The sequence below is a fragment of the Arachis duranensis genome, chromosome 10 (assembly GCF_000817695.3).
Source record: "Arachis duranensis cultivar V14167 chromosome 10, aradu.V14167.gnm2.J7QH, whole genome shotgun sequence".
In the NCBI taxonomy this organism is placed as follows: Eukaryota; Viridiplantae; Streptophyta; class Magnoliopsida; order Fabales; family Fabaceae; genus Arachis; species Arachis duranensis.
In genome coordinates, this window is record NC_029781.3 from 5647764 (window position 1) to 5655363 (window position 7600).

Genomic DNA, 7600 nt, shown 5'->3' on the forward strand with positions numbered 1-7600 from the left:
TGTTACAAAACGTCGAAATTTTGAAACAAAAGTTTTTTGTAACAAAAAAATGGTTCATTGCAGTAAGTCCCGTAACTTTTTGTAACGAAAAATAGAACTGTTACAATTCAATACTATATTTTGTAACAATTTTTTCTGATACAAAAAATCAGAAGCCGTTACAAAAGTGGTAACAATTTTTTATCTTGAAGGTATTTTTCGTGACAGTCAATTTTTTTCCTATCAAAAAATTTTGTTACAAAATGTAACATGATTTTGTAACATTTTTTTTCTTTAATTACGAAAGCAAATTAATTATTTTGTAACAACTTTTTTTATTACAAATTACATGCATAATTTACTAAACTATTTTTTAAATTAACTAATATATTAACACTTTTAATAAGCAAGTTTACTTGTATATAATATGCAAAAACATACATAAGTCAAACAAGATCCTTTTAGCTAAAATTGTCTTGAAACAAAATAACATTAGCTAGTGAGTACATTGATTAGTTCAACCAAAACATAAAAGTTCTAACATAAAAGTTTAACCAAAACATAAAAGTTCTAACATAGATTAGTGTCTCTATGCATCAAAATATTCTTGAGCCCTCAAGGTAGCATATGGTCACCATTTCAGCACTCCTGTAAATAAGAAAAACCGAAACAAAAAAGTTAGAAACAAGATATAACACTAATTATAATTTTTCCACTAAGTTTTATCCAAAATGTTTAGAAAATTTTCGGCAGAACCTCCCCTAAAACTTGGATATTTTCACCGTCCACGGTTCCAACAAACAACCAATTCACAACTTGCACCCTTTCAAACAACACAATGCAGTTTAATTGAGCAACCAAATAGGACAACAACCAAATAGTGAATAACAAAACCCAAAGCTTCCAGCTTCCAACAACAAAAACAGTGAAGCACTTAGCCGGATAATCAATCAATTGAGCTTAGCAACAGTTGAAAACCAAAAGCAATTAAATACCAACTCAATCAATTAATTCAAATTCCATATGAATTCTTTGACAGTTAAAAACACAAAAAATCATAATGAATTCATAGGAAGGAAGTAAATAAGCCAATTCCAACAAGAAAACATGAGGAAACAATTAAAACTAATCCAACCAGCAAGAAGCAGAGCAGCACTCAGCAGAACAGCAATCAATGGCCCATCATACAGCACCCAAAATAGTAAAATGAACAAAGGTAATGGATTTAGGCAGCATTCTATTCATTAAAGTCAATAACTATTACACTTGGAAGCAGCAGGGGCATAGCAGTTTATCCATTAATTCAACAGAAAATCAATCAAGTCAAACTAAACGATTTCAGCAACAGATTTATCAATAAAATCAATCTCAGTTCAGCAATCATCATCTATTCCAACACAAACAACAATAATTCAGCAGCATTTCCTTTTTCATTGAATTTAACAATCATTCAATAAGCAAGTAATGAGGGGGAAAAATCAGCAGCAACCAACAGCAAGTATAGAGCAGGAATAACAACTTAATGTGAGAAATTATTCAACAACAAATGCACACACAAATACAAGGATTACTTAAATGACTCATCATGCTTATCCACATAAGTCTGCAGTGAAATCACTTACCGTTTCACTTAAGAGGCTTGTAACAACAGCTTTTTTATCAACTTCTTTCTCATTCTCCCTTTCAGACTCACTGTCAGTACTGGTAGGAGGTGGAAGTGCTGAAGCACCAAACATGGCTTTGTCATGAGCAGCTTGGATTTGTTCCTCCTTTCTTGCCTTGATAAGAAAATGGATTCGATCTATGTTTAGTCTTCCATACATAGATGATGCATGTATGTTAACAAGGAACAAAACTGACTATGCATAAATATAAGAAGAGGAATATACCTCTATTTTAGAATACTAGAAACTCTGGCCAATTTGCTTGACCAAGGAAGCATCATCTTCAGCCACTGCAGATAGGTGGGCAAATACAATCAGTTCAATTAAGTTTCAGGCTTCAAGTCAAACCCCAAACCATTACTCATTATCATTTATAAGAAAAAATATCATTGGCATTCAATAATTAAAAGAATCACCATGACTAAGCAATGAACAATTAAAATTAATAAGTATTGGTGGCATTAACAAGCACACAACAATAGTATTAAAACAGATTGTATTTGCAATGAAGAAATCTGCGCAAATTTATTTAGAATAATGAAATTGGCAAACAAGTCCAACCTTCAATTTCCTCATCTTCAAGAGGCGCATCCTTGTCAAACTCAAATCGCTTCCAGCCCTTGCCTTTTTCTGAGTCTTGGCAGCTGCATTAAAAAATATCCCATGAAATCAAGTTAGTACAACATGTATAAACCAGCACAATTACACAATGTGCAGTTTTTTGAATTAAATCCTTTCTCTGTTGATCGTTGGAGACATGGCAAACAAGGGCCAAAACTTCAATTCCTTTAGCCCTAAGTTTCTCAAGAGTAACAACTCAATCGATGGTATGAACATGTAAATAATTATTGTTATGAATGAATTTTGTTGGGCATCAATCTAGCATCAATTAAATTAAGAACAAATTAAAAACAAAAACAAGTAATAATTTGAAGTTCCAATAATACTAAATTACTAATCAGAACAAGTAAAAAAAACAAGTAACAAATCAGAAAAAAAACTACACAGAACAATAATCAACAGCCCTAATATTCACAAGTTTTGATAATAAAAAACAATATCCCTAATCAGAAGTTCTAATAAATTAAATCCTAGACTTCCATGGCATTACAGTTAATTTCAAAATAAAATTTCCTACCTCAATTAGCCAAAACTCAGTAATTAAACACAACTCCGGCAATTCTTTATCACAACCAGCTAAACACAAAATTTTCCAGCATTCTCAAACATTTAAGAAATCAAGCACATGTTCATAATAGTTCATCAGCTACCAACCAAGTTTCCAAGCATACCCTTATCATCATCAAATCACATAACCAATAAAAATCATCCTCAAACAAAACACAACAACAAATCAATCTTATCACAATCAATCGTATTCACTATTACCAACAATTCTGACTTTCATCAATTAGCCATACATAACATTTATAAGTTATTTTCATTACTCAATAATATCTTTGGGCATTGTTAATTTAAAAGCTTTCAATTTACAAATGAACCCCCTACCTCAATGTCGCAATAGCAGGATTTGACGCAGGAATCCCCTTTATCCCCAATTCGTGGCAGCAGCAGCGATTCTAGTAATATTCTCGCAGCAAAAACATTCAATAGCTCTAGACAAGGGCGGTAACGCCGAACAATAACAATAATGACTCTGAAAAACTAAATGAATCAGAAACAATTGCAGAGCAAGGTGATACAGGGCAATTTCTTCATAAGCTTACTAAAACGGAAGGTAATAGAAACAATGTCTCCAATTTGGTCATAGCTTGGTGGCTGGCTCGCGATGGAGGAACGCCTCCTTCCGCCTCTTTCTCGTGGCTGAGCCTTTCTCAGCTTCTCCCTCTCACCCACATGACGGCAGCGGCGGTGGCTGAACGAAACGGACGCGGTCTGGGCAGCAATGGCGCGGCGCAGGATGCGACAGAGCTGGTAGCGGCCGAGCGCGACGGCTCCTCTCCTTCCTCGCATTGTCCCTGGCTCGCAGCACTCTCTCCTCTCCGATCGCAACCTTCTTTCTCTCGTCTCCCTTAATCCCCGTTTTTTTTCTTTCCTTTTTGTTTTCTGAGGCTGTGTTATGTGTATATGGGGGAGAGGGACTGGCAGTGGGTGAGTGAGTAAAATGAGGGATAGGGTTAGATGACTGGGGTTAGGGTTTAATTTGGTGAAATTAAAGGTTTGGATTTAATTTGGAAATTATAGTTTAATTTTGGGACAAAAAGTGAAATTAGGAATTTTGGGTAAATTGGAGTTTTTGAATTTATCTGAAAATTAATTAAATTTTTAAAATTATTTTAAAATATTATTTATTGTATCAAAATATTAGTTGATTTGAAATTAAATACTCTAATTGAAATTATAAGATAATATAATTAATTTTTTTATTTATAAAAATAAGTATTAAATTTTGAAATCTCAATTATTTAAATCGAATCGTATAAAATTCTTATTATTTTACATTTGTTAAATTTTATAATCTAAATATAAAAAATAATTCGATAATTATAAAATCAGATAAAACTTTAAATTATTTTAAACTCAATTAATCAAAATTTGATTCAATTATCTTTAATAAAATATTTTCAGGGATTAAAATACTTAATGATAAATACATCTAAATTAGCTCTTAATAAGATCTTCTAAAATTTCTAGATCTTACACAAAGTCTTATATTTAGTACGTTGAAACAAATTTGTTTATTAGTTACAAAAAATCTTTGAATTTTGTGACAAATAAATAACTTGTTACAAAAATATTGTATTTTGTGATAAATTAATTTTTTGTTACAAAATATTTAGAGCTTTTGAAACAAATAGATATTTTGTTACAAAATATTTTGAATTTTTGCAACAATATAATCATTTGTTACAAAACATTATAACATTTTGTAACAAAACAACAATTCAATACGAAAGCCAACATAATTTGTAACAAAATAAATCAAGTTGTTACAAAATATTGAAATGTTTTGTAACAAATTTTTTTATTGTTACAAAATATTCTTATTTTGTAACAATAACTAATTATTGTTACAAAAAAGTTATAATTTGTAATAATTTTAAATTTGATACAAATTTTTTGTTACAAATGTTCCATTTTCTTGTAGTGTAGTGAAAAGTGATAAGTATATGTATATAGCCGGGGGGTTGATGATGAGTAAGTTCCAGGTCCACTAGAAATAAAAGAAGTGATATAGAATCCGATTCTAGACATGTTCCAAAAGCATAATATAATATATGACTAAAAGAGATTGAACTTGTTTTCCAGTTTCTTCTTAAGTAGTTGCATTGAGATTTATGTAGTCAACATTATAATGGAAAGTACTAAACGAGTGGCGATAGGGAAATGCATTGGGTGTGGGAAGCAAGTTCCTATGTTAGTTCCATTAGGAGCTCTTAATTCTGCCACACTGCGCTAATAATAACAATCCAAACCGACCACAGTATTGGGTGAATAACGCACCAGCCATTATATATGTAAATCATCACCCTAACCATGCAGCAGCACCAATATCTCATCAAAACTCACTTATTAGGCCACCACCACCTCCTTTTTCTCTCTATGGCAACAAGAGGGCTCTCTTAATTGGAATCAGTTATGCCAAACGCTCTAACAGGATTAACGGTTTTTTGAACGATGTCAACTCCATCAAGTACTTCCTCATTCACAATTTGAATTTTCCTATTCATTCCATTCTCATGCTCACCGGTATCTTTATCTCCTAATAAATTAAGGTGCAGCAAACTTCAGCTATCAATTTCAAATGAAATTAACTGCATCTTGAGTTTCTAACTCTTTATTATATTTGATGGCGATTATATGTTAATACGGTATGCATAACTTGGTGCGTGCATGGATACATATGCAGATGACAGAGAAGAGAAAGATCCGATACGAATCCCAACAAAACGGAAAATCGTACAGGCGATGAAGTGGTTGTTGGAAGGTTCCCAGGCAGGGGATTCACTGGTCTTCTATTTCTCTGGCCACGGAGCCAGGGAAGTGGATCGTAGCGGCGATGAGATCGACGGCTATGATGAAGCCATATGCCCCCTCGATTACGAGAGAGAGGGAAACATAATCGACGACCAGATCAACGCCACAATTGTTAGGCCTTTGCCTCATGGTGCCAAACTCCATGCCATCGTTGATGCAAGCTTTAGCGTCCGACTCTCTTAATTTTTGACAGTTATCATGTATGAATTATGACTTATTTATTTTCTGTTAGGGTTAACGACTTGTGACAGTTATATCTGTATTAGTTATGTAGTTATACCTGTATTATTTCTGTACGAGTTACTGCGAATGACGATAAAATTTTGTATCAATTCGTGCATTTTGCATCATGGGTTTTAAACCCTAACATATAAACACCACTATACTCATAATCCAGGGTGTAGTGGATTATGCATAAAAGGCATTTGGTCATAAAGCGCTACAGGGTGTAGCGGTTTATGAGTAACTCCGCCCTCAACGTAATCCGCGATACCCTGTAGCGGATTACGTGCAATTAAGTTTCGCTGCATGGTGTAGCGGATTATATATAGTTGCGTTTGTTGTATTTGCGTCTGAAAATTGCCAATGTTATATTTGCGTAAACGTTTTCTTCAATCATTCTATTTGCGTAAATTGCCCATTAAAAAATATAAATTTATGTCCCAAACATCTAAAGAATGAAAATAACATTAATATATGTAAATATATAAATAGAATGCAAACAAATAAAAAAATAAAAAATATATTTTTTATAAATAAATTGATTATATAAAATAAAATATAATTGATGATAAGACATAGTATTTATATGACATGGTTGTTGAAATAATAAATAAAAATGACATTACTTTATCATAAAAATATGATTTTTTTAAACTAATATATATATATATGGTAACATATACCATTTGAGCTATTAACTCATTTTAAATAAGGTATATATACAAATGTACCTCACAAAGACATTTCATGATTCATATATAGGCTAATTTTTGTAGTTATGGAAGTTTAAAATGTGTTATACTCAATTATGGAAAAATGGTGTGTTTTTTATAGATATGGAGATAATTTTTTTTTTAAATTGAAACTCATAAATCAGAGGCTCAGTTTTGTTTTTGGAAACAAAACTTAGGGTCAGATTTGGGATAATAGAGAAGTCTGAGCCGCAGATTTGCATGAGTTGAAAATTCTTTTAAAGGATAAACAAATTGGTGGGTCAGTTTTGTGAAAAAAAAATGATAAATTACAAATCTGACCCTCAGATTTGTGGTATAACAAAAAAAAATTAAAATACACAAAACTGTCAGTTTTATGATTATCCATAAAAAAAATACACCACTTCTCCACATTATTTAAAAACACCACCACAATCTCAATAATAAAAATAAAAAGTGTCATATATATCTCCCATTCAAGAATAAATATCCATTTAAAAAAAAGCCATTCTAATATAGTTGCACACAAGGTGTTTGAAAAAGCCATACAATGATGATGAATACTACAAAATTATTAGAGGATCGTCAAAATTTCATCCAGAGATACCAAAGCTGATCAGGATTCCAAAAAGTTATGAATAGGATTCAGAAATTGGAGTTGATGCCTACAGATCAAAAGTCAAAAGTGCTGTTGAGGAACTTAGTGCTGACAAAGTTGCTGTTGAGGCTGGTGACAACGAAGCAATTAGGAAATGGTGGATATGCCCTGCTTTAGAAAGCATTACTGAGGGGTGTGATACTTTTGTGCTTTCTTGTGATTTGATTTGACTTTTTGGTCTTGTATCTTTTACTTGATTGAAGTCTGTGACAATCAATGATGACTATTGTGAATAAATCCTTGTAGTGTGGCCATTGTGCTTGAATAATTGTTTAGCATTTCATACACGTATTTTACTTGTCAATATTTTATTGTTTGGTCAATGCATAATCACCGGTAGTCACCAAAGACACAGGTACCAGAAA

At 32.2% G+C, this 7600-nt stretch overlaps 1 long non-coding RNA gene across 2 annotated transcripts; it reads right to left on the bottom strand.

Moving 5' to 3' along the window:
* Window positions 1–376: 376 nt before the first annotated feature.
* LOC107468490 (uncharacterized) lies at window positions 377–3458 on the bottom strand. Of its 2 annotated transcripts, XR_008004435.1 has the most exons (6): window positions 3371–3458; window positions 3153–3259; window positions 2205–2287; window positions 1869–1933; window positions 1602–1757; window positions 377–627 (listed from the first exon to the last, which is right to left on the bottom strand). It is a non-coding gene; the product is annotated as an uncharacterized LOC107468490 (long non-coding RNA). The 2 variants fall into 2 exon arrangements; XR_001587980.3 differs by having other exon boundaries at window positions 3153–3452.
* Window positions 3459–7600: the final 4142 nt, after the last annotated feature.